Raw genomic sequence first — 26,775 nt, 5'->3', positions numbered from 1 at the left:
TTGCCAATGCGCAATGATTCATAAATCTTTCGCAGAACCTTTCTTTCGAAAACTCGTAACGTCAACTCATCAGATATTGCCTCGTCCATGCCTCTGCACCATATAGCAGGACGGGAATAATGAGTGACTTATAGAGTTTTGTTTTTGTTCGTCGAGAGCAGACTTTACTTCTCAATTGCCTACTTAGTTTAAAGTAACATCTGTTGGCAAGAAATATTCTGCGTTGGATTTGGAGACTGAGGTTGTTGTTGGTGTTGATGCTGGTTCCAAGATAAATGAAATTATTTACGGCTTTGAAGTTATGACTGTGAACATTGAAGTGGGGGCCTAGCTGCGAGTGCAATGTCTGTTTGGTTGATGACAGGAAATATTTCGTCTTACCCTCGTTCACCATCGATGCCATTTACTTTGCTAGCTTGTCCATTCTGGAGAAAGCAGAACTAATAGCGCATTTGTTGAGGCCAATAATATCAATATCATCGGCGTACGCCAGCAGCAGTAGCTATTTTTATAGAAGATGGTACCTTCCTTATTTAGTTCTGCAGCTCGAAATATTTTCTCCAAGAGTAGATTGAAGAAGTCGGCCATGGTAGGACATGGTGAATATTTGATCAGTTGTTGATTTTATTGGCCTAAAGCCACACTGAAAAGGTTCAGTAATTACATCGTCTGCTCTATTGTCGTGGTTTGGGGAATCGGGTTCACCATCTCCAGTGTTCTGCTTCACTCTCATTCAAGAGGTAGAGCAGTTGCCCGCCATAATTTCTGTATGTTCTGGACTTCAGTCGCTAGATCACCTCTGGGTGTTCAACAAGAGTTAGATGGAACAACTTTAGCATACAGCTGCCATATTAACTCGTCGATAATAATCGTGTCCTTGTATGGAAAATTTTTATTTTTCACCAGTATTCCAGCGTCGGGGCGAAGTTGACGCTTTTCTTATTTTGAATTTCAAGCGGGTTAGTTGTTGTTAAAAATTATTAGTGTCACCGGTTTTAATTAAAACTTTGCTGGGAATATCATCAAGTCTTGCAACTTGTGGTCGATTGTAGTGCCTTGAAGGTGTTACTTTTTAAGGTAAGACAAGAATACAGTCACACACACACACACAAATTAGAAAGCATATTATATGTATATACCGCTCCCTTTTGTTCGAAATATTTCCTGGTGCTTTTCGGCATACTGGAATACTGCCAAACTTCCATGGTATCTTAAGCAAGCTTCTTCAAGTTTATAGTCTGCAAGCGACGCTAAGTCTGTTTTGACATTGAAATGACATTCTGCACTTATAAAACGCATTAGGTACAGGTTCCGCTATGACAGTGTTGAAGCATAGTTAGTAGTCAAATCGGCAGTCCCCTCAACGGTTGTTACACTGCGACACTTGAAATAGTTTTCTAAACGAGCAAAAGCAGCCAGGAAGCTAAAGCTAGTATTTTTTGCTATTCTCTTGGAATTTTATTCATCGACTATAACGAATGTATGTTGGTATGTACTTCGGTTCCAATGTTGGACTATATTGTTAGTCCAACGATTTTTCAGCATTTTAGGTACGTCTTAGGGTCAATAAAAGAGCCCCCTCGTTATTTGGTGTTAAAATACTTAAAAAGATATATTAAAACTTGCTGTAACCAATTTTCAATAACGAATCACTGAAAATAGTAAAACAATTGCATTTATAAAACTTTTTTTCTCGCAATTGTTCATTAACTAATAACAACTCTTCGTACATGTTGAACTTGAATAAGTATCTGTCGAAACTTTACATTCCAGTTTTCCTTCCTCTTGTAATGCTTTTATGAAAGCAAAATATTCCGTTTTACCACATGCATTCAACTTGACAGATAAAATTCCCACAAAAATTGGAAATTGTTAAGCAAATGGAAACACAATACTCGTGGCATGCGAATGGAATTTGTTCACCTTGAGTTACCCACACGCGTTCACATCTTTCTTATATAATTGATTGCTTCCATGTTCTTCGCTGATTTCTGAATACAGCACTTTTTTTTCTAATTCGCCTCTTTCGTTGCATACTTCGAGGCGCGCCATCAAGCTAAGTTAACGATCACGTGCAGGTATCTTCGAATAGCGCCCGAACGTACGAACGGCGCGAACGCACAAGCCAATGCGAACTTCATTAGGAATATGTCAATAGCATTCTGCATAACATTCCTGCTTCGGCGTCAGTTTCAACGTCAATTTCCCTTCTTTGCGTTTCGTTTCTTTTGCGATTGCTTTTGTTTGAATTGCATTTACATATGTAATGCGTATTTATTTGCATATTTCTGCTTAAAAACGACGATGGTGCATATTCGAAATTCCGCTGTTGTTTCCCTCTGCTTTATTTTGCCTTTGCTGCCATGGTGCCAGTGTTGTCTCAGCTGCATTGTGCAATCGATGGAGTGTCGCATATTTGCATTGCAACGTGCGTCATTTGTTCAAGCTGCCACTGCCGCGTCATATGCCAACCTAGCGATGGGGTGCTTTGTGTTGCCACAACTCGACTTTTTTTTTATATTTATATTTTTTTTATTTTCGCGCATTTTAATGCACGACCGAAGCGCTTTGTATGCTGTGTTGCAAGTACAGCTGACGCACAATGACAACTGCTATTTCTGTGGTTAATGTGTGCAACGTGTAAGGCATTTGTAAAATAAAGAAAACTCGTACAGAATTGATCGGAATTTCTTTTAGTTGCAAAATTTAAAGTTTGATTTTCTTAAAAGTTAAATAACGTTTTACCTTTAATATTGTAGATTATCGCTACCGTTTTTTTATAAAATGTAAATTCTTTTAACAGGTCAATTGAAAAGTCTCCGGCCTGACACATAGTTGCTGATACTAGAATTAAATCTTAAAATTTAGTTAGCTCTAAATTTAAAAAAAATCGAATTTTTTTTTATATTTTCAAAGCTTAACTATTCAAGAATATGTGTACAAGAGGATTTTTCAAAATTCAAATTATTTTCGGAAATAGAGGCATTTTTCTGACCCGGCATCCAAACTGGTTCGGCCGGAAAGCGAAACTTTAAACACGTTTTTCTCAAAACTGACTTTTTTCGGAACGATACCCACGATTTCTCAGGTTCTACTGGACTGATTTACTTGAAATTTTTATAGAGTCTTCTTTAAAGGCTTGTCTATGGTTGGAACTAGCCCAATCTCCAAATTTTTTATTTTTATTGTTTTTAAAACTTCGAAATAGTCAGAAAAGTGATCCAAAAAAACTTTTTTTTAGGCAGACTCCATTTTGTGAAAATTTTTTTTTTCCCACTTTTCCGTAGTTCCGGCCATTGCGACATTATTCTAGAATAATAATATTTTTTTTCTTCTTGGTTTCAGATAACTAGGAGGGTTTGAAATCATGGGTATGGATAATAAAAAATGGATAGTAAAAATATTAATTGCCTTTTTTGCGACACTTTAAAGATTACCTGAAATTAATGCTTCTAGACTAGAATACCCCCTTAAAATTTAGTTAGCTCTAACCTTCAAAAACCTCATGTTTATACATGATAGATGTCAAGCTACATATTAGTTTATGAGATATAGCACTTTGGATGATTGTTAGTTTACAAAAAATTATTCAAAAGGAATAACGTGTGCTAATAAAGCATTGCGTTTTAGGGGACAAGATTTGAATTGATCAAAGTTATTTGGACCCTACACCACCGGGTAAGGTTTTAAAGGCAAAAAAAGGATATATATATATATATATATTTTTTTTTTTTGCGGCGACATGAGCAATATAATTTTATTCAATTTATTGACATATTATTGTACAACTTTTGAAGTACATCCGCTGTGGCGGTGAATCTCCAGAAGCGTCTTGAAAAAAAGTGGTTTGGCGGTAAACATTACTGGATCATCTGAAACAAACAAAGAGAGGTCGTTACCGACGGAAACATCGAAAAGCCCACAAAATAATTTTTTTTTTTAATAATAGTTTAATATGTAATAACAATAGTTTAATATGTGATAATGGATGAAACATAGCTCCATATTTTCACTACGAAGTGCAATCGACCGTCATCATAGTGGACGATGAACCCGCTCTAAAGCGAGGAAAAACACAACCCTGCAATGTTATGGCATCTGTATTTTAGCATTCGCATGGCATAATTTTTATTGTCTACTTTGGAAAAGGAAAGACCGTCAGCAGCGATTATTACATAGCGTTATTGGACCTTTTGAAGGACGAATTCGCTGAAACACGGTCGCATTCGAAGAAAAATAAAATGCTGTTTCACTAAGCCAATGCACCATGTAACAAGTCACTGAAAACGATGGCGAAAGTTCTTAAATTGTGCTTCGAATTGCTCTGCATACACTGTATTCTCTAGATCTGATCATCAGTGAATATTGGTGGAACGGAAACAAAGAAGGAGCTGGTACAAAAAATTGATAATTGCCTTGTCATCGCTTTCCCTTAAGTGAAAACCTATATTTCAGAAACTACTTCACCGATTTCAATTAAATTTGGTGCTTCTATAGTTCACTTTCTATATACAAGTCATTTTAGTTCCATGTGATCATTTTACTTTATTTATTTTCATCAATGAAGTTATCAGAATCAAATTTTGCAAAAAAATAGCCTCAAATTATTTCATCCAACGTAGAGAAATTGTCGGAATAAAACTTGCCTGACGATTTTATCCTTCACTCATTTAGTACTTTTTTTAGTTGAAGAGGTCGAAGGTCGTCCAGATCGAGTCATGTCTTCAGCGAACTCTCGTCTGTCTTTGAAGACTTTTTAACATTGAAGGGGTTACGTTTTTGACTCACCTTCGCAACCATTTCGCACACAAAATTTGGTTATACAAAATTTTAAACGAATTCTTTGTTCGATATTTTATTCACTGCAAAAATCGCAACGCTCATCAGCTTTAAAGTATCCTGAACTCATTATTAAAGAGCTCAAGGCTAGTATCGCCGCTCTGCTATCTGGGTGGATGGACACTCCTCTGAAGGAGGCTGCACTCTGGAGCAGTAAATCTACTGTTACCTTAATGGCTGCAACCTCGGCCTAGAAGACACTGTAATAGTCACGAAATCTGAAACTGGAGTTGACAGAGAGCTCCTGATAGCAGCGATACCTTTTGTGCTCTTTCTTCGATATTCGGTTTGCATGGAAGCCTCCTAGCCAGGATGAGCCCTAGATTCGTCACTGTATCTATTGGTTACACACGGATTTATCCCATTTGCGGTATCTTGTATCTTCTGGTAAATAAAACCGTCTTAGTTTTATTTGGGTTGATGGTGAGACTATTTACGACTACCCAATTTGTTATGACGCTCAGACACCCTTGCGTTAATTCGTAAACAGTACCCAGGAACTTTCCTTTGATCATAAGCGCTACATCATTTGCATAGGCAATCACCCGGCAGCCACGCTCTTCAAAATTTTTAAGCAGGTCGTTAACGAACAGGATCCATAGAAAAGGAGGGAGAACTCCACTTTGTGGGATTCTCCTACTCACATTTCGTCAACCACGTGCATTTTCCCATTCAATTTCGATCCCTTTGTCGCAAAAATGACCGATTATGAGTTGCTTGAGTTTTGATTGAACCCCAAGATCCTCCATAGCAGTTACAACTACTTCAGGCAGGACGTTACTGAAAGCTTCCTATATATCAAGGAAGGTCCCAACAGCGAGTTTCTTAGCCCTAATGGCTTCCTCGAGTCATGATACGATAGGATGCAAGTATTTACTGGCTTGTCTTTACAATAAGCATGTTGCGCTTTTGATAAATGGACCATCGGAATGTGCCCTATTATGTACCAGTCCATCAGTCTTTCCAGAGTTTTTAGTAAGAAAGACGAGTTGCTGGTGGCCGAAAAGCTCTTGGCAGTTGCGTGAGATCCCCTGCCTGCCTTCGAGATGCACGTGACTCTAACTCGTCTCCAGACGTTACAGGATAATATAGGATTTGCTTTGTACTTTGTGTTAACTATGTTTGCTATGTGGAGTCCTAATACTCCATTATTTAGAGTAACAAAAATTAACTGCTAAATTAATTGTTCTGTACTAGTCGTAATCTAGAATTTTAATGCCAATTAATGGAGATAATGTCTTTTTGGTGGTAATAATTCATGAAAATGTCGGAAACTATCAACATTTGTAATGTTGAACTGTGTAATTATGGTCATTTACATACTTACCTTTAATACTTATATTAAAATTAGCAATTACATGAAATTGCATGTCTTTGAAATGAAAAACACCAATTAAATTCATTATTCGAGGAAAATATATTATTTATTCGACAATCAATTTCAATGCACATCATTTACACATTCCAAATGGTTTCGCAACATTCCATCAAAATGTTGCTTGATCTTTGACAATGCATTATTTCACTTTCTTGCCATAGTTTCTTCCATTTTTTATTTAATTACAATTATTTGTTTCACCTAAATTTCATTTATAACATAAAATTATCATTTAATTAGCTCAATTATGTCTTAATTATTGATTTCTGTTTGAGTTTTCATATAGTTTCTAAATAAATCCAATTTCTTTAATTTACCGTCTATAGTTACAAAACTTAGTTGCTAGAATTTTGTTACGAATATATAGAATTATGTTTCATAATTACATTACTTTAACATATGTGTACATTAATATGTGTTATAAATATAATACATACATATATTACATAAGCACTTGTTGCTCATATACATGCTTGTCCTAGAATTAGTATCTAATGTTCGTTAAGTCTTTTGAAGTAATTAGTAATTGCTAATGCATTACTTCTAGTGCCTGTTTGCAAATTTAGAATTCGCAACATTCAATTGTAGGTTGTGTCGCTAACGTGCGGGGTTCAAAGTAGTTAAAATATATTTTTTAAATTAAAATTTTGACTTTCAGAGATAGTTTGGGGTGAGTCATTGAAATAAAACTAATTTCTGTTTGCAAAGTGAACTACCTATGATTCCAAAATGTGAGTATTGAGGATTGAAAAACTCAGTTAAAGAGAGGGTAAGCCGAAGAAGCGAAGAAGTTGCATAAATGAAGTCCACGTGTAGTAAAAATATTTTTGCTCTCAAAAAAAAGAAATAAAAAATAAAAAATAACCACACACAAAACCAAAATTAATTTTCTATAACTCACCCGGTGTTAGAAAGCAGAAGCTCTTGGAGCCACTACATGCTTTTTGTATACAAATACGTATGTTATTGTTGGAAAAATATTTCAATATTAATTAAAATAAATATGCATTGTAATCATAAACAATTGTAGCAAACTTTTGCTTTTTTCTCTGCGCTAATTTCATTTGCCCATAAATATGTAGTGCTGTAATTTGTATATATTACATAAACGAGTCTATATTTAGAAATACTTGCTTCTGCATGGAATTTTCACATATTTTAGCTATCGAATGCAATATAATAACATAAGTATGCATATTGTACACGTATATATGTATATATAGTTAAGTCTAAAATTACTTGCTATTATTTATACAATCACCCCTACCAGTACCAGTAGCGCTTACAAATAATTCAAATAATTTTACATTACACAATTTTACGCTAATGCAACTATATATATTCGTTTTATTTTCTGTATACATTTTCTATTTTATTTTATTTTGCTCTATTTCAATAATTATATATATCTAAATCTGCAACTGATTATATTTCATACAACAGCGCAAATATTATTTGATATATTTTAATATATGAAAAGTACAATCGTATTTACAAAGAATTCGGTTATTTGTTGCTGAAGTTTGCACTTAAATTTTACGTTCAAGTTTAGGCATGAAAAAGAATAAAAAAATAAAGCAAATAAAAATGCTGTAAACATTTTCACTTAGGGAAGCCAGTCTCTAACATTGCCTCATCATACCTGAACGGCAACTCTTCGTAATTCATGACATTTTCCTAAAGCTTATTCCGCTCTCTGAGAAGTATAAAGTCGTATGCTGAGAACCGGATCACTTAGTATCTACTCTGCCAAAAACCGAGTATTTTCTCATATTGTTACAGAAAATGCTTCACACGTCATTTCGTGGCTTTGAAGTCGTAGAAAATAAGTAGAATAGTATAAAATTTGACAGATCGTACTTACACTCTCATTAGTGACTTATTTTTGGTTTTTGAGACGCCCTTGAGCTGATGCTACCAATATTGGAATCAGTTTTTGAGATTGTTTCTTGTCAAATATATCTCAAAGAAACGGACATATTCGCCTTACATGAAGCTTTTTTACTTACAAGCATGTACAGAGTTTTCCAATAAGAGTGATATGATTTCTTTCCAAAAACAAAAACACCCAAATTTTTAACGAAATTCAAATGTTTTTCAAATAATGTGAACCTCAATCGATACAATTAAATTCTGATTATAACATTTAAAGGGCCGTCACGATTTCTTTTGCAAGAGCGAATGACTTCAACCCTATAAGAGGTAGTCTAAAGGTGTTAAATCACAACTTCTTAAAGGGCATTCAATGTCACAATTTCTTGAAATAATCGAATCTTCAAATCTTTCATGTAATAATTGGGTTGGTGCACATGCTATGTGGCACGTAGCCCCTTCTTGTTGTAACCAAATCTTGTCAGGATCAACTTTTTCTCATTGCGGTCTTAAAAAGTTGGTTGTTATCAATCGCACGAAAAGTTGCAATTGGAGAACGATTTTCGTAATAAATTTGAAATTTAAATTTGAATTTGTTGTTATGAACGTTGTTCTTGCATATATCTTTCTATAATGAAATTGTAAACATTACTGAATACAATGAAAATTACGGAAGATATATTCAAAATGGTTGAAACGATACTTAGAAATCATATCTCTTTATTGGAAAACTCCATGAAATCTCTATTAAATTTACTCAAAATATTATTTGTTAGCATTATGCGATACTTAATTTAACTATAAGTAGTAAGAAAAAATATCAGTATAGTAAAAACTCGAATTAGCAATTAACCAAACTTAATTACTTTCTCACTTATTCTGAAATATCAAAGTAGACTGGAAGTTATTGAAATACACTTAGTGTACTGAAATGTTTAATTTATGAAATAATAATTATCAACTTATATAGTGTAGATATCATAGAACAAATACTGTATAACTAAGTTAATAATACTCAGATTTTTAAACTATATAAAGTAAATACTTGGAAACGCTTACTAGTAACATGTGATTCTGTAAGGATATTAGCGCGAGTATAGCAGCCGCAAGGCAACTGCATACCGAATAAACATTATTGAGCATCGCTATCGGCTCACAAACGATCTTAGGTTGCGATTCAAATCGCATTTTTTATCTGTCGCCTACTCAGGCTCTTTAAGATTACAAAAATGTCAAAACAGGTAACTCCTCAAGACCACTTGTCTAGAGAAAACTACGAGTTTTGGAGTTTAAGTATATTGAAAATATATAAACCTTTATATAAGTACAAATTAAATTTCCTCGAATTTCATGATTTTAAAAACTCATTGCTAATATCTGCATTTTCAACTAAACTGAGATCAATAGCCATACGCAATACAATATTCAGTTATAGCAGTCAACTACCAAGACCAGCTGGCTTACCAAAAGAAGCGTAAAATTTTTTTAAAAATTGTTAGCAAAAAAAATTTAACTTTTCCTTCAAATTATTTTGTAATTCCGTCACGAATGTCGCAATATTTACATACAAAGGAGTTTACCAATTAACTCACAGCAGCTTTCTCTAAGAAATCCATTTTGGCTGAGCTCCCACTTTGTTGTAAATTATTAGTAAAGAGATCTGCAAAGAATTTGAAAAAAATATAATTTTTATTGAATACTCGTATAATAACTTTAATTAAAAGGTATTTAAAAATGCAATTTATTTAATATCAAAAAAAGGATGAATGTATTTTTTATTTTAATAACATTTTTTATTATTTGATTAATTGTGCTAAGTTGAGAAGACTGAACTGATTTATAATGAAATATGAAGAGCCTCATAGTTCTCTCACTACAGAAATTGAAATAAAGTTGCAAGGAAGAGCTAGTAAGTCGGAAAGTGGCAAACAGCTCCAACAAACACTATTTGTAAATAGCACTACCTCATTGCTATGAATGGTCTCCTCCTATACTTACATGGTACATAGGAGCGGTAACCTAATTCTGCTAAAGTTGCAATGAATTGAGTCCAAGTAATTCGGAGTCGCCAGTTGGGAATAATAATTATTTTTACAGTGAGAATTTTAATATCGCATCGCCAAAAGGAGTAATAAAAAAAAACTCCAAAAGAAGTAATTATGTTTTTTTTTGTTTTTGTACATCTTAGGGAAGTTTAAGTTTAACTTGACCTAATACCTTTCTCTATAAACCTTCGCGTTGAACTAAAAAAAATCAGAACTAGAGCAGGATTTTTTCTCATATTTAAACATTTTAAATATCGTTAGGTGATGTAACTTCGTATTGGATAGCTCAAAGTTGAACTAAGTTACTACAAAAAATAGACTGCATGTAATACTTGAGATGTCAATCTTTCAAATTTGGACTGATACTATTATAACACTTATATTCAAGTGTCGATATACATTGCGACAAAAAAGTACTTGGAAATTACAGAATATTTTATTATTCATCAATATTTACATATTTTATGGCCCCCACAAGAAGTAATACACTTATACCGACGATTTTTCGTGTCTTGGGAACACTTTTCATAAGAACTTTTTGGGATGGACTTCAGCTTCTTCAGCGAATTTTGTTTTATCTCTTTTATCGACTGATAATGGCTTCCAAAGAGCAGCAATTTCAGTTTGGGGAAAAAGAAAAAATCACAAGGAGAATGGTATTCACTGTTTTTTTGGCTTTAGATGCAGTCACAATCGTGACTCGATACGATGGTGCATTATCATCGTGTAAAACCTTGTATTGTTCTTTCACAATTCAGCCGACGAATGCTCTCACGCAAGCGCCTCAATACGGCTTTTTACTAACAGTCTGTTCTTCCTGAACATGATGCACCAAACCACGAATATCAAATAAAAAAATCAATGAGCATCAACTTGTTTTCTGAGCGGCTTTGTTCGTTTCCGCTCGCCTTTTCATTTCATTCCGATGATTGTTGACTTTTTTGCATTTCAGACTTATACATATTCCCATGTCTCACCGGCAGTTATAATGCTACCCATGAATGTGGGATCGGAATTCGCACCATCAAGTTAAAGATCTAAAAAGACATGTTTACGGTGCACTTTTTGAAAAAAAAATCATTTTTATCGGGACGAGTCGAGCAAGAACGCGTTTCATACCCAAAATCATTCGATGTAATTTTTTAATATTTTCATCAGTTGGGGAGGTCGACGATCGTCCAGAATGAGGCATGTCTTTAGCGATCTCTCCACCATGTTTGAAGGCCTTGCGCCACTGATAGCATTGCGTTTTTATAAAACTGAATCACCGTAATCCTTTTTGAACGTTTACAATGATTCCCCACAATAAACTGGGGAATTTCTATACAACTTCCGGTTGCTGTTTTACCCATGTATGCTGTACCTACCATTGAAGTTATGTCTTTATGTTCAACTTGAATCTTAAAAATTAAAAATTAATGTAATTTTGCATTCTTCATTTAACGAAGTATAGAGAAATCAAAAAATCGTTCAGAGTTAAGTCATTGCTGTCGAGGATAAAAAACCAGAAAAACCTTAAATTATACATGTTTTACATCCAATGGCAAATGCTTTCTTAATTCTTTCTTGCCATGTTGTGTTTCAAGGGACTGCTTACAATGCCGGCCCGTTGTGTTGCCTGAAACTCATATGTAATACATCTTAAGACCCTAACAAATCGACAAAGCTCTTTGAGCATCTCCCAAATGCGTGGATGATTCCACCGCAGCCTCGTCTATACACAGCCTTATCGAATGAATGCCTGTTGAGCAGTGTTCTCTTGAAATTAAATGTTGGTTCGAACTTTATTTTTTATGACCGCCATCTGCTGATTATATCGATTTTAGCGGTACGTATTCGTACATAAATATGTTTACATGTATGTAAGTATATACTTCCAGCTGCTTATATGAAAATGTTTTCATTTCCAGTTGCACTGTGTCAAACAGCCGTAAGTAACTTTATTTATCTAATTTTGCCTCTAACATCTTCAATATCGGCTGCTGCAAAGTAAGGTTATCAATTTCTACTTTGCTGTGTTATGAACCTTATCTATTTTTTGCCTTCGTGCTGCTCCAACAAAGCTCTACTGCATCGATTTTCCACACACCTTCTGGTCGCCCCTCTATGCTCCCTTCCAGTCGTTGTGCTGCTGTCAATGCCATTTAGATTTTCCAAAAGTCACACATTTTTATGTCGCTTGTGGCAAGCTGTTGTTGTTAACACACCAACAACAACACATGAGCTGTGCGTCGTTTGCAAGTGAACGTGTTGCACAAGAACAACAATAAAGGCGTTCATAAGAAAAACAAATCGTTAGAAAAACGCAAGCAATCGGAGCGCAGACAATCGAGAAGCAGTTGAGCAGCTAAAGTAAGGAGCCAAGTAAGCAAGCAAACAAATGCGAAGGCAAAAACAACAAACTAGAAAAACAACCGAAATTTCGGAGAAAGCCAAATTCGAATTCAATTGTCAACAAATGTTGCAAATGTGGCACAATAGCAACGACATGTGTGTTTGTTGTTTGTGTTGTTGTTGTTGTGGCTGCTGATATCATTTTTACCCACTGTCGCGTAGCTGGCTAAAAGCCTGGGAAATCACTAGCAAATTTGCTGTCAGCTGTGCAAAGACTGTTGCAGCAGTGCTGTAGCAAAAAAGTGGCAGTTATGAAAAAAGTTTTGCAAATATGTGGCGCGTTGCACATACATACTTATACGTGTGTGTGTAGTTGTGTGATTGCTGCTGTTTACCAACCACAGCTGTGCATGTATTTTTGCCGTTTTCTTCTTGACTTTTACTGCAACTTTGGGTGTTATCATTTCTATTATTATTTCAACTTTTTTCATTTTCGTTGTTGCCGCTGTTGTTGTTGTTTTTTATTATTTCCTAAATTCAAATGCAATGGACAACATTCTGCTGGCAGCTTGTACAATTCACAGCTGCCTTAACAAATCCCAACTGCCGGATATGCCATCGTGCATGCTCATACCAACACACTACATTCACACCCACACCAATACATACAATCAAGATCATGCTATCACCAGCTGCGCTAATATGTGCCAGTTCATAATTTCGTTTTTCTTTTCTTCCTTTTATACCCTTACCAGGAAGTTGGTACCACTGAGAAGGAATTGTCGGAAACTCTATAAAGAATATACTAAACACCATGACAAGCTCAGTTTAACCAAGTCTCTCTGAATATAAACGATAGTTCCTGAAATACCGTTCTGAAATTTTATCAAATATGAATGCCCCCATGAATTATGGTGGAATGGCTTCAGAAACTAACGCGGGGTATGTGGTCGGGTAGGCAGAATGGGCTCAGGAAGGGACACAGTGTAAAGGATGCATGGTTTCATGTTTAGAATGTCGTTAGGGAGAATGTCACCAAGTATGTCCTTGGCATATTTGTTGACTTCAATGAGACATTTGACTGGGATCGAGTGGTGCAACGAGTGAAGGAGCTCGGCTGCCTGGAATTCACTCTTTGGCGGAGTTATTTTTCGGACAGAAAGACCTCTCTAGTCAGCATGAACAGGAGTGTGGAGATTGGAGTGGTTCGTGGAACCCGCAGAGTTCCATCTGTGGTTTATATATTTTAAACCTTATGATGGACTCTCTGTTTGGGCAGCTCGAGCCACTCTGTAAGTGTTGTGCGTATGGGGACGACCTTTGTCTTCTTGTCGAAGTTCGCTCGGGGTCTGAGTTAGAGCGGACGGGAGAACATTTCTAAAAGCTTGCGATTTAGGTGTGGGGATGAACATATCGATAGAGAAAAACGGAGACAATAATGCTTAAGGGCAGATTGTCGCCGGTTCCTCCACCGATTGTTCGGGTGAACGGTGTCAGCAACAGCTATGTGACGCCAGTCAAGTATCTGAAGCTGACCATGAGTGGCATTCACATTCGCCAAGTGTAGAGTGAAACACATTCTTTCGAAATACCGAACAATTAGGGTCGGTTGATCGTGAATTGTTTAAGCGTCGAAGGGGTTTAACTGAGAACTAGGGTTAGGTCCTTGTGTGCGTGGTGTATACGTATGGGGTCAACCCCTTGTCACCAGTCCAGAGCAGTATGGAAGCTCAACTGATAGTAGTAGTTTCAGCTACGAGGTCGGACCGGAGACTTAATTCTAGTACCACGGGGAACAGGAACCCTTAAGAGTTTTCTTTTCCTATAAGGAAAACATTCTTATTCGACAAGATATCTTAATAAAATTATTTCTTGAATTAATATACAAAACAATGGTACAATCTCTCACTATATTCTTCAGACCAGATCACTATAGCATATAGGTGACATTCAAATTGATCGATCAAAATCGAGTTCTTGTATGAGAAATTTTTATTTGATAAATTATCTTTGTGAAATCGACATCCAGGTAACGCTATAATCTCCAAAGATATTGTTCAGTTCGTAAAGAAATGCACCTGTGAAGGGTATTATAGCCTCAATATTGCCTGAGTTATTTTTTTTTCTTTTTTTGGCTACTGCATTTTGTTGTTGCTGCAGCGTGTGCCTGCAAATTCAATTGTCATTTGTGTGACACATCGAGGGGGAAGGGAGGTTAAAAACGCCATCTAACTTCACAGCAGCTCAGCCGGGAGGGTTAAAGCGGACTGCTGGCTTTTGCTGCATTTCAAACACACACTATCTTAATTTTTACTGTTGTTGGTATTGTTGTTGTCTTAAGTATTTTTCCAGCAGCAAATGCAATTCAATTCTGCAATTCAAAAACTCATCACCAAGTCAGTGAGACAAATTTCCATTTAAAGTGAGTTTGCTCGACGAGAAAAACGTTTTCAGCACACTCGTACACACACACAGGGTGTCACTCACATATTCACACACAGAGTGACTCACACTTATCTGCACTTATGTAAATTCAATAAAGCGTTGTGTTGCAGGACCAACACTTTTGCGCTCTCATTCCTGCTCTCGCCGGCGCACACATAGTTTAATCCTTTTCTGCAATTCTTAGCATTCAAATTGATAGCAATTTGATTCACTCACTTTGTGCTTTGTTTTCATAAGTGTTATTGGATATGTCGAGGCATCAATGCGTAACTGTCATGTGGCGTCATGTACGAGTGTGACAGTGACAAGTTGGTGCGCTGCCAACAAAGCAGGAAATGTGCAGCTGATAAAACACCAGTGATTCGAATGATTTATTTTCCGTTTGCAGACATTGGCAGTAGCAGTTGCAATAAATTGGCTATGAAATCAATGCAGGGCTAAGCGGAGAATATCAATTTCATGCCGCAAATAGTTTTATTTAAAAGTCTGTAATACACATACATTATTTATGTTATGCTAAGGGCAAGGGATAACTACAAGTGGGCAATAAAATCTATACAAAAAGTTCAGAATGCAATTCTTCTTGAATACTTATGTAAATATAGGTTTGACATTTCCGACATATAATGCTTCCGAAGACAAATACCGTAGCTATTTACATACAAAGTTAGTTGTATGGGGTAAGTAGTAAGTTTATGCGCTTAAATGTGTGTCATAGTTTCACTCATAATTTGCACAGATCAAAAAAATGTTGCGTAACAATTCTACATACACTATTTGAAGAAACCGAATAAATTACCATCATATTATTTATTTTATTAACTTATATTAGACTTACTTATTTTCATTACTATCTACTGGCGTAGACACCGCTTACGCGATTATAGCCGAGTCAACAACAGCAGGCTGTTAGTGGCTTTCATTGGGGGTGTTTTTTACGTGGCGGGTCCCAAACCCAGCGCACAACCCTATGCAGGGAGGGTTTGTCCGAAATACTTATAATAATATCAAGCGAATTAACTCATATGCGATAAATTTAATATTATATATGTGGTACGTGAAGAAAACTTTAGTGTTACGAATATGAGGATAACATTTCTTTAAATTTCAGCGCTAAATCATATTATTTTTCAGAAACTTGTATGCCCAATTTTATTAAAATATTATACAAAAACATTGTGGCCAACATATACGAACAACTTTTACGTCAGAACTGAAATCACTACAAAGGGTATTTTGCGCTAGGAGAGGATCTGGACTAATTGCATTATTCAATTTTGTTTAGGTTAGGTTAGATTAATCTGCTAGGCCAATAAGCCACGCATTGACCAATTTGGTCCTTTGCGATATCAGATGGAGTTCAGTTGCTAAGCCCAAGAATAGTAGGATACTTGTGCTTGACGCGAATTTTAACAGTATCATACCGTGGAGACCCCAGATGCTGACATCGTAGTCTTGCCAATGCTCCATTGTTTCCCTGGTGCCCTGCTATAGACATTTCCTGCAGTCTTCTCGATCTGTCAGCTCCATCCTGCGGGCGTATGTCGCCAATAGGAATACTGAGTACTTTTGGCACATGACTTTTACAGTTTTGCACCCAGCTAGCTCGTTTCATCGGGTTTTGATTTTCTTTACCATGCTTCTGCCCAGATCTTCGTATGGATCATTCATGGGTTTCTCAATGTTAATCACGTTTTCGGGTGTTAACCGGACTCCATTCTTCGCAATATCGTCCTCTATTACAGCAGAAGTGAAGTTGCTTGCTTCTGGCAAAACTTTCCATTGCTGTTTTGTTTCCTAAGACACTTATGGCGATGTTGAGTCTGAAATTGCCTGCAGGTGCATTAAAGGTCAACTCCGCGCCTTTCGCAATTGCAAAGACTTCAGCGACATCTTAGATGATTGTTTTTTGCCAGTTGAAAAGTGGGGTCATGTAGTCGGTGTTTGCTTAACCGCCATTACCAACCGAGCTTTGTGCGAAGGTTGTCTTCCACGTTGTGCTTCCTCAGCAGTTTGACTTTCCAAGACTACCCCAAGGTACTTGGTGCGGTCCTTGGGACAGTGTTGTGTCCCATTTGTAGAAGAGAACCTCCATAGAGGAATTTTGTGCTTTCTTGTGAACACAAACAGATCCGTTTTTTCCAGGTTCAACCCAGATCCGCTTTCGATGCCCAGTTCAGGACTGTTTGAGAGTGGTGGTCATAATACTGTTAATTGTCTGTAGACACCTTCCCGTTATTAAGATGGCAATGGCGTCCGCATATGCCAAAGTCCAGGGGATTTGCCTTCCAAGTTCCTTAGTTCAGTTTATGTACCACTAATCTCCGTAGAAGCGGAGAAAGCACTCCATATTGGGGAGTACCTCTACAGACTTCTTTGGTCATTTTAGCGGATCAACACTTATTGACTGGATAATGTTTAGAATAGATTCCGTGGAGGCGTTGTAGAACGCGCCAGAAATGTCCAGGAAAGCTCCAAGAGCGTATTCCTTATATTCAAGAGTCCTTGTGGTATTAAATACCAGTGTATAGTGTTGTTGCCAATACCTTTGCCTGTCCACTATTTTCTCCTTGCCCAGCACCAACTTTATGGTATGAGAACCAACTACAATATAGAGTTCCCGTCCTACCATCCTAATATTAATTGCAGAGCGGGTAAGTTCGGCTATACCCTTGTGACCTGGCACCCAGTTAAGGTGCATTTGGTTGCAAGGTGATCGGCTATTCAGTAGAGATTGAATCTCATAAGCTGAGTTCGCTGTAAGTGCCACTTGACTATCACTGAATATGGCGATATTCGATAACTTCGTTGTCGGGATGCAGACAAATATTTGCAATTTGGATCGTTGAAGTCCTACCGAACTTTGTGATGCTTTCGAAGCCCAAGCCAACGCTTCATTCGCAACAATCTGTCTCATGAACATGGTGTACATCCACCTGATAATCCTTAGCTTACAACCTAGAGTTTCCCAGCAATTTGATTGCACACCAAGAGTGTTTTTGTAGCTCTTGACTCTGGTGAGATTCACAGAAGAATGGAATCCAGAGTTATTGGAAAAATTTCAATAAAATAATTTCTGTCCTTACTTCATCATATTGCCTGTGATATTTAATTCTTCTTACACTTTTATTCACTGAATTATTACAATTTTATAATTGCAAATATTTTTTATACAAAATATATATGTATGAAAGTATATATATTTATGTATGCTTCTAAAACTTGTTAGGTTTTTAAGCTACTCCCGAAACTAATAGATTAGCTTTGTCGGTTTTAAAGGCAATGTTGCTGTACAAAAGCTCTATTAACCCAACTAAGACACTATCTAAGCTTCTAATAAAAGCTCACTGAATGAAATAATCATATTTATATTTAAAGCAAAAACTTTTCTCATAAGCCAGCCTTGAGTTATTCTATTCATTTATGCACAGCACGCTGTGACCGGCACATATATTGGCGTAATATGTTAAGTGGTAAAAGTTTTTACGCCTAACGAATAATGCTCAAAGAGAAAATAAAAGCATTGCCACATCAGAAGATCAGCCAGCGCAAATGGACATAAATAAAGGGAAGTGCCGACAGGGGAAACACAATAGAAGTATTTTCGTTTGTATTTCTTTCTATTTTTATCACAAAGGTAAATAACAAATAATAACAAAAATATTATGTGGAAGTAAAAAAACGCGGAGGCTCCAAGAAATAGACAAAGCAGAAAATTTCTCTAACTTGATATGCCAACTAGAGGAGCTGATAAAAAATTAAGTATTCCATGCAGATGAATAAAATATGCGTTTTTAAAACATTTCAACATTTAACCTTCAGTAAACAATAAAACTTTGTTGCCACCAAAAGTGAGGGATCGGCGTTCCTCCGTGAAATGAGGATGCGTCTTATTCGGTTGCAAGCAGTTTTGCCGTGCCCACTCCGCTTCTTTCCCGCCCTCAATTCCTCCCACGTTCACTGACTCTTCCGCAAACCACTTCATCTAACAATTTCTATTATTGCTCGCTCAAACAACAAAACCAACAAACATCCGCTTCCGCTAGTCTTTGGCAATGGCATTATACTCGCAGCCGCCGTGCAATGCCACGTTAGAGGCACGACTACTGTCTGTGTGTGTGTATGTGCAGCGTCATTTTGCCAAAAGAGAAATCGGTGTGCAGACGGAAACTTACGAACGGCTCAACCGTATTTGCGTTCACCCACTTGGAGACATGCTTATACATTTAGCGAGATTGAATGAGATTTCTTTGAATTTTTCATTTCTTCACTCATATTTCCCCTGCTTTGCAATCGCACTAGTTCTTCTTCTGTTTGAAAAATTTTACTATATATGTATATACTTGTGTAACTTTTATCATTACGCCGTTCATTGTCTGCCGACTCACAGCTGTTTCCTCCGCGGCAAGCGCGCTTTTCATTCATTACTTTCCATTTCTGTATATTTCACTCTCTATTTTTCGTTATTTTACTTTTTTATATTTTATATTCTTCTTTAATATTTTGCCTCATTTTTCTATATCTCCTTCTTTTATATTTTTCTTTGTTTTGCTATCTTACTCTCTTTGACCTTTTATTTCGTGACTCGATTCCGCTTTGGATTTCCTTGTGCAGAGTGCTGACGCTGAGCTACTGTTATTTATAATGCGGGTAATATATTTGATACTTTTATTCGGTTTTGATTTATTTAGTTTAATTTAATGTATGTATTTGTATAATACCATGCAAAAATGTTCAACAGTGCTCCAAAAACATTCGTCTCTAATTGACGATTTCAGTGAAAACGAAAGGCAAACAAAATTTAGACCCGCTGCACATGCAAAAAGGTGTCCATATTAATTTCAATGAGTTTTAAGAGATTTCACAAATCATCGTCAGATGACATATACTATATATGTTTACCTCAGACTTAACAATCGTAATGTTTTTTATGCTTAATTTGTTTATTTTGTACAGCGAGGTCCCATAAAATAAAATAATTAATTAGCACGACGAGCAGAGTCGATTTAACGAAGCGTTTGTCGATATATACGAGATTTAGACCCCCCGTCTATAAAAATCAAAACTATTTTGGTGTTGTGACCAAGAACTTAAAAATGATTTTGTTTCAGCGACCGCCCCTCGATTAAATTTCAGCCGAGAAAATTAATTTTCCACCACTTTTAGCGACCGTATGGCAGCAATAACGCATAACACGTAGTCTTCCAAGACATCAATCGTCTCGGGCTTATCTGTGCAGACAAGCGACTTCAGGACTTCCGGAATTGCACGACCTTTGTGGCCGCGCCACAGACTCACGACGCGAGATAATGCGTTCACCAATAGTATCTTCCAGTATATTGATTCTTTCGCTGACCTTATGGCATATAGGATGTTAGTGTTGTTAAAACCAAAGCTTGTTCACTTCAACTTGGTGGATGTTCAGGCACAGAAAAGCCATTAATCATCTCTCTATTACAATCCTATTGACTGTCATATTATGACCAATTTCACTTTTGAAGATATAAGATCCATGATTCCCTCTGCCCGTAGAGCATACCAAACAGTGACTTGGTGTTTATTATCACTCTAACTGCAACAATTTAGTTTATTAACGTACCCATTCAATCAAAACTAAGCTTCATCGCGAAAAACAATTCTTTTGTGAAAAACGGGATCGGTGGCCATCTCGTTGTGGGTCCATTCACCGAACATACTAAGCGCTAGATGGTCATTTGGCTTCAATTCTTGCCTGACTCGGATCTTGTAAACCCGCAAACAAAGCTTCTTCAATAAAAAAGATGAGAACAGCTCCACTTGTTGCAAGTGATGGCAGATAGAATTATACGAGGGTGTTCTTCGTTATTCTGCTCCACAGCAACAGTAGCGTACTCGATGCGTACTGTTCGGCAATTATGATGATGGGGACTAAACACTTGAGTAAGCAAGGTGCGACACCCATCCATGTGTGCTGTAAAGTAAGTAGTGTTCAGCAACTGTTTATAATTTATATGAAAGATTTTTAGAAACACCCTTCTAATAAAAGACTTTTAAGTTTGTTATTGAACTTTGAGTTATTTTTGTAATACATATATCTAATTCAGATATTCTATATTATACAAAATTATCTCCTGTGCCATGAACTAAACCTAGTCATATAACAATTGGTTCATAGAGCAAAACGCACACGTTATTAAATGCACAATATGCATATGATAACATACTCGGATGATGGAAAGATCTCTTTGGTTTCTCTCATAAAAAAATTACTTAAAATTATTCGCAATCAGAATTAAACATCATTTGTACTGAAGTGAACATATACAACTACCTTCTATTTAAATTCTATGTTGCTCATACGGCATGGCGTACTGTGTGAATCTAATAACTATAAATTGAAGGTAAATGGTAAAGATATGGAGTATAATTTGAAATAAAAATTTAGACTGATTTCACTACAGCTTAAGCTATATGCTTTATGCGTTTTTGGAATGCCTAAATTCATATTGACTAGTTTCTTTTGAGGATTATATTGTATATGGTAGTCGAAAAAGTATTTTCGTATTTCTAATCAAACTTCAACTAACTTTTTTATATTTATACTAATTAATAAATATGCAAATATACATATACCATTTTCGTAGATTTCTTTTTGTAGTTTTTCCGCTGGAGACAATGTTCCATCTGTCTAAAACTTCAAAACGGAAGCGAGCGAACCATTGTTGTGCTAGACGAACTGATACAGCATCGTCTTCATAAACTTCACAAATTTCATTGGTGGAAAGGGAAGAATGCTCCCTTTTATACTCGTACCCAAAAATTTCAAAATATAGCAAATTTCTTTATTATTTTCGCTGATTTTTGAAAAGCTGTAACTTTTTTACAACTCCCCCGAATTTAATTTTTATACAATATCTTATTTTGTTAAAAGTAAAAAGTTGAGTGTCCATTTATTACTTTGGATTTGCGATATTTAAATTTAAATAAACTTATTTATACTCCAGGGCTCTTTCTTGCTCACTCAAATAAAAAAAAATGTGAAATACAATTTTCTCTGCCGTTGATTGCAAAGCAATCGCAGTTATTTTCAAACGCACTGTCATTTGTCAAACTTTCAAAGTATCTATTTTTTACTCTTTTTCTTTTCGTTTTTTTTTTTTCTTAGAAATTCGATGCCTTTTAAAAATTTAATTAATTCTTTTGTCACCTTAACTGTCATGCCAGGACGTGACCCTCTTAAGTATTTGTAATTATAATAAGTAGCTTTATATTGTCCCTTGAGTAATCCTGCAATGTCTAAGTAGGCGTTTCAAAGCTATTCAATAATTAATTACTGATTAAGGGTTACTGCCATGAAATTCGATGACTTTGATTTTTTATGTCACAAAAGGTGCAAAGGTGAACGACTTTTGATCGTAGTTGATTGCCACACACTACTACATGTAGAATACATTATACAGATTTTTACTTTGATTGACTATATTATTCATGTATTCATTTAGTGGGTACCAATTTGCCTTTAAATCTTGAATCAACGAGATTGCTAGCTGTAAACTATAAACTTTTTACTTTAGCTTGAGCTCACAGAACAATTAAAATTCCCTTTAAGCTAATAATATAATTATGTTTATTGTAACATAAAGAAGATTTGCAAATAAATTAGAAAGAGATTCAATTTTACAAATCACTTTTTAATTTGTTAAGTTGACTTGACTTCGGACTTTTCTAACAACTCTGAGTTAGATCGCCTTTCAGAAAAAAACTTCCCTCCAAGTCAAGGTTAATATTATTTTAGTTTGAAATTTAGACTTTCTTTACGACATGTCGTAGAAATTCAATTGGTAGAAGTATTGCTCCAGGGGTCCAGCTACAATCATTCACAGCTAACAAAGGCGAAGCTTGTTTATAGTCGAGTAATCAACTAGCTCTGTTGAAGGCTCCACTCAAGTCGCAAAGAGGCTATTTCCTAAGGAATGCTGTAGCCAACGGGTTATCAAAACTTTACCGTGAATATCTTAGGTGAACCACAGAGCAGTTCAAATTCTGTATTGGACTTGTGGAAAAATGAATCGAACACATGAAATGAACACCAAACGCTATTGAATGCCTTTAAGTACGAGCATTTCCCGCAGAAAGTATTTATAAAATTTCAAGCAGGAAAATGGACTCTCCACACTTAACCACAGGTTATATGGCATGGAAAATAGAATTGGTCTTCCATTGGCCTCAAGAAATATAAATCGGTTCCACAATAGGCGCATGTTGACAGCAACTTCTGAGGGGTTAGTCCAGGCTTACCAAAGATACCACAGGCTAAAGAAAAACTACTGAAACTCACATCCATTTTAACCATTTCCGGGTTTAATGCTACTATTTCTACGACGGTGTTCATCTTGCTCACATTATATCACATTTGGTTCGGATTGGTTGTCTTCATTGAGAGAAAATTGCGCACACAGTGTGTTGTGTTGGCTTTTATTGACCCCTTGTAGCCATTCAGTATGTAAAGCTCGATTTTCTTCTGTCTGTGATATTATTACATGAGAGTTGGGCATAGTTATTGCTCGATTTTGTCCAGTTTTTTCAATTTATGCTGCAAGTGATCAAAGAGTCCTGCCATAACTTCATTCACGAACTGACGACACAAGCTTGCTCGTAATAACTGCAGAACCGAATTCTTTCTGATGAAAAATACCATTAAAGCACAATCTACAAACTGCCGTTATATTTAAGGGGCAACATCCAGCTATTCCTTTTTTAGCGACACCTACACCCACAGCTTTCTCGGAAGTAATTAGAGTATGAAAAAAATATAGTGACGCCAACGGAGCATCAACTACTAATTACACGATTCCAGCTGAATTCTCTCAATTGCGAACTGCACAAATATTTCCGCAGCAGAGATTGCAGCACTCGCTTTTGTGCATTGCGTGAAAATTTTAGCAATTCCACTTTGATACACTCCGGCCAAAGAAGCAGCGTTATTACAACACCACAAACACACACGCACACACCCACAGCTGCACTCACACATAGTCGCTTTGTACATCGGTGCAACGCAATGCATCGGCAGTTTATTGCCGACTGTAAAATTGACCCAGTTTTTGGCGATATTCGCAACGCCATGAAATCAAACGCCACCAACAGCAACGGCAACACACCGCGCCTGGTGTGTTGTATCCTGGTGTTGGTGTCGGTGTCGGTGGCGGTAAATGGAACTGTAAACGCAAAGCATTCCTGCAGTTCTTTGGCTGACACCCTATCTGCTCCAGCTCTGCTGCGCTGCATCGCACTCTCATCACTCGCATTTCGGCCATTTTGCATACCTTTGCAAAAAGCGTTTGCATTGCTGCTTGCAGCGGCTGTGTGGCTTTCAAATAACGCCAGCAACCGCCACACAATGAAAACACACACAACAAATCTTCCGACAATAACAGTCAATGCCTGTTGTTGAACAGAGAGTGCAAAAGCAAAAGTGAAATATCGCCGGAGTGCAAAATGAAATGCGAAAATGGCGGTGCGCTCGAATGGTTCAATGACAAATCAGCAATGCCAGTTGCCGCGGTTTGCTGTTGTGCCATGTTGCTAACGAAATGTGCAGTCGTCATCATCATCATCCGCAACACACGCACACACACACACACACTCATCTACTTGAGTGCATTCGAGCACTTGCACTCATACAGAAGCACATACTTACGTGCCAATAACTGCGCCCGGCTCAGCTGAACTGCCCTAAATATGAGCGAACAACATTTAGATGAAAGTGTTTTGCTCAACAAGACATGCATGCAAGTGTGAGCATATAATCTTAGCTGTAGATATCTGCAGGATATGTCGTTTGTGATCTGCTGCAAGTATGTTGCAAATATATGCTAAATATTCAGCTCAAAGGGATTCTACAAGTGTGGCAAGGGTGCGAATACATTTCCTTTTTCTACTTTTAATCTGCTTTGTTGGACCGATATAGATATTGACATGCTGACATGACATACATATATGCACTCAAATGCATATAACTACAAACCTATGTGCACGACTCTCAGAAATATATTAGTTTAGATCACGGTAGGCCTCAAATTATGAGTATTTTTGACTTCATTTGCAAAAATTAAGCTATCATTGCACAGTCCAAGATTTTTGTTTCACTAAGAACTGTTTTGGAAATCTCTCAAAGCGAAATGTAAAGAGATTTACATGCATAAAAAAAATGGAATCACAAGACGCATATTTTGAGGCAAAAGCGATGACTTCTACTCAAGTAATCAAGTAATTTTTATTTATTTAACATTTAGTGTCAAGTTGTGTAAATTAAGCTTTGATTATAATATCTTTCTAATGGCCTTCACGACGATTAACCCAATCTTCGAATATTTTCGATATTGATTTCTACAGCTTAACAAGAGTTTGGTTTATTGCTAAACACCAATGACTTCAAATAATCTCAAAAGAAATAGTCTAATTGTGTTAAATCACAACATATTGGAAGCCATTTAATGTCACAATTTCTTAAAATATTCAAATCTCTAAACTTTTCTCGCAACAATTGGGTTGCTGCACGTCCTATGTGGCACGTAACTCCGTCTTGTTGAAACCAGATTTTTGTCGAGATCAACGCCTTCACATTCCGCACATAAAAAGTAGGTTATCATCGATCTATACCGCTCTTCATTGACAGTAACGGTACTACCAGCTTCATTTCGATAAAAGTATGGACGGATGATTCCACCACACTAATTTGTCAATTAAGGTGAATGAAAGGTTGTTTATTTTTCTTCGCGCCAGAATCGAGTTTTGTTTATTTACCGCACTTGCCAGAAAAAGCAGCCTCATAAGATAGAGCGATTTTCTTAAAAAATAGTTTTCGTTTTCAAGTTGTAAAAAAACAACATCAGGAAACTCACGACCTTTTCGGTAGTCTAAAGGCTTCAGCTCTTGAGTGAGAGCAATTTCATATGGATGAAAGTCCAAATTCTTTCTGGAAATCCGCCAGGTTTAGGTTTGAGGCATTGCTAATTCTTGAGAACATCTTGGAATCGACAAATTTCGATCTTCAGCAACACTTGCCTGAACAACAGCAATATTTTCTATACTTCGAGTGGTTCTTTGTCTTATTGGCACTTGAACTATATGTAAATAAAACCCTAGAAGGTTTATCTCTCCTAAACCACTAAAGAGAAAAATACCAAATTTGGTGGGCACAAATTCCTTTAGCACCCTTTCAAACGCAGTAAAAATTGATGAAATCGGTTTTGTTAAAAACTACTAAAAGCGCATTAAATGATGCATTAAATTTTACATCAGGGATTGTATGAAAGGACTTTATAAAAGCCGTAGTCAGACAATGGGCGTGGCAACGCCCAGATTTAAATGAAAACCCATATCTTATGACCTTCTCTACCGATATCCACCAAATTTGGTACATAATATTGTTAGGAAATTTGTAGGGTCCAGTACGAAAATGAGAAAAATAGGACTTCAATCACGACGACTTTCCATATAACATAACTTTAAATTCCATTTAGTTCTTTCACTTTCCAGTATGCAAATCTAGCACCAATGAATATATCAAGGTAAAATTTTACCCCAGTGCTGCTAAGCCCACCTTATATTTCCCACAGCGAACATTTTATGGAAAATATATGTCAATCTGTGAGATATCTTATTGAAATTCGGAGAAAATCGTTTTTTGATAATGGTAAGCCTGAGAGTCATAAATTGAAAATATTTTCGACCATATGATTTACTTTATACCATGTATACTCGGTACATATTAATACATATGTGAGCTATCTTAGTGTAAATGAGAGAGCCAGTTTTTCTGATAACAATGTATCTTTGTGTCTAAAATGGATAAAATCGGGTTAAAACCTAACCTAGCCA

At 36.4% G+C, this 26,775-nt stretch overlaps 1 protein-coding gene and 1 long non-coding RNA gene across 4 annotated transcripts in view; one reads left to right on the top strand and one right to left on the bottom strand.

The window, feature by feature from the left end:
- LOC125778534 (uncharacterized) overlaps positions 1-26,775 on the top strand; it is a 142,871-nt gene that overhangs the window by 51,190 nt on the left and 64,906 nt on the right. The window lies entirely within an intron of this gene.
- LOC105224244 (uncharacterized) overlaps positions 6,238-26,775 on the bottom strand; it is a 148,990-nt gene continuing 128,452 nt past the window's right edge. For all 3 annotated transcript variants that reach the window (XM_049456799.1, XM_049456798.1, XM_049456800.1), the window contains exon 5: positions 6,238-9,749. The gene's annotated coding sequence lies outside the window, so the exon portion shown is untranslated. The remainder of the gene's footprint in view (positions 9,750-26,775) is intronic.

Source organism: Bactrocera dorsalis, chromosome 4, assembly GCF_023373825.1.
Source record: "Bactrocera dorsalis isolate Fly_Bdor chromosome 4, ASM2337382v1, whole genome shotgun sequence".
NCBI lineage: Eukaryota > Metazoa > Arthropoda > Insecta > Diptera > Tephritidae > Bactrocera > Bactrocera dorsalis.
The sequence above is the reverse complement of the archived record's forward strand: the minus strand, read 5'-3'. Positions and strand labels throughout refer to the sequence as shown.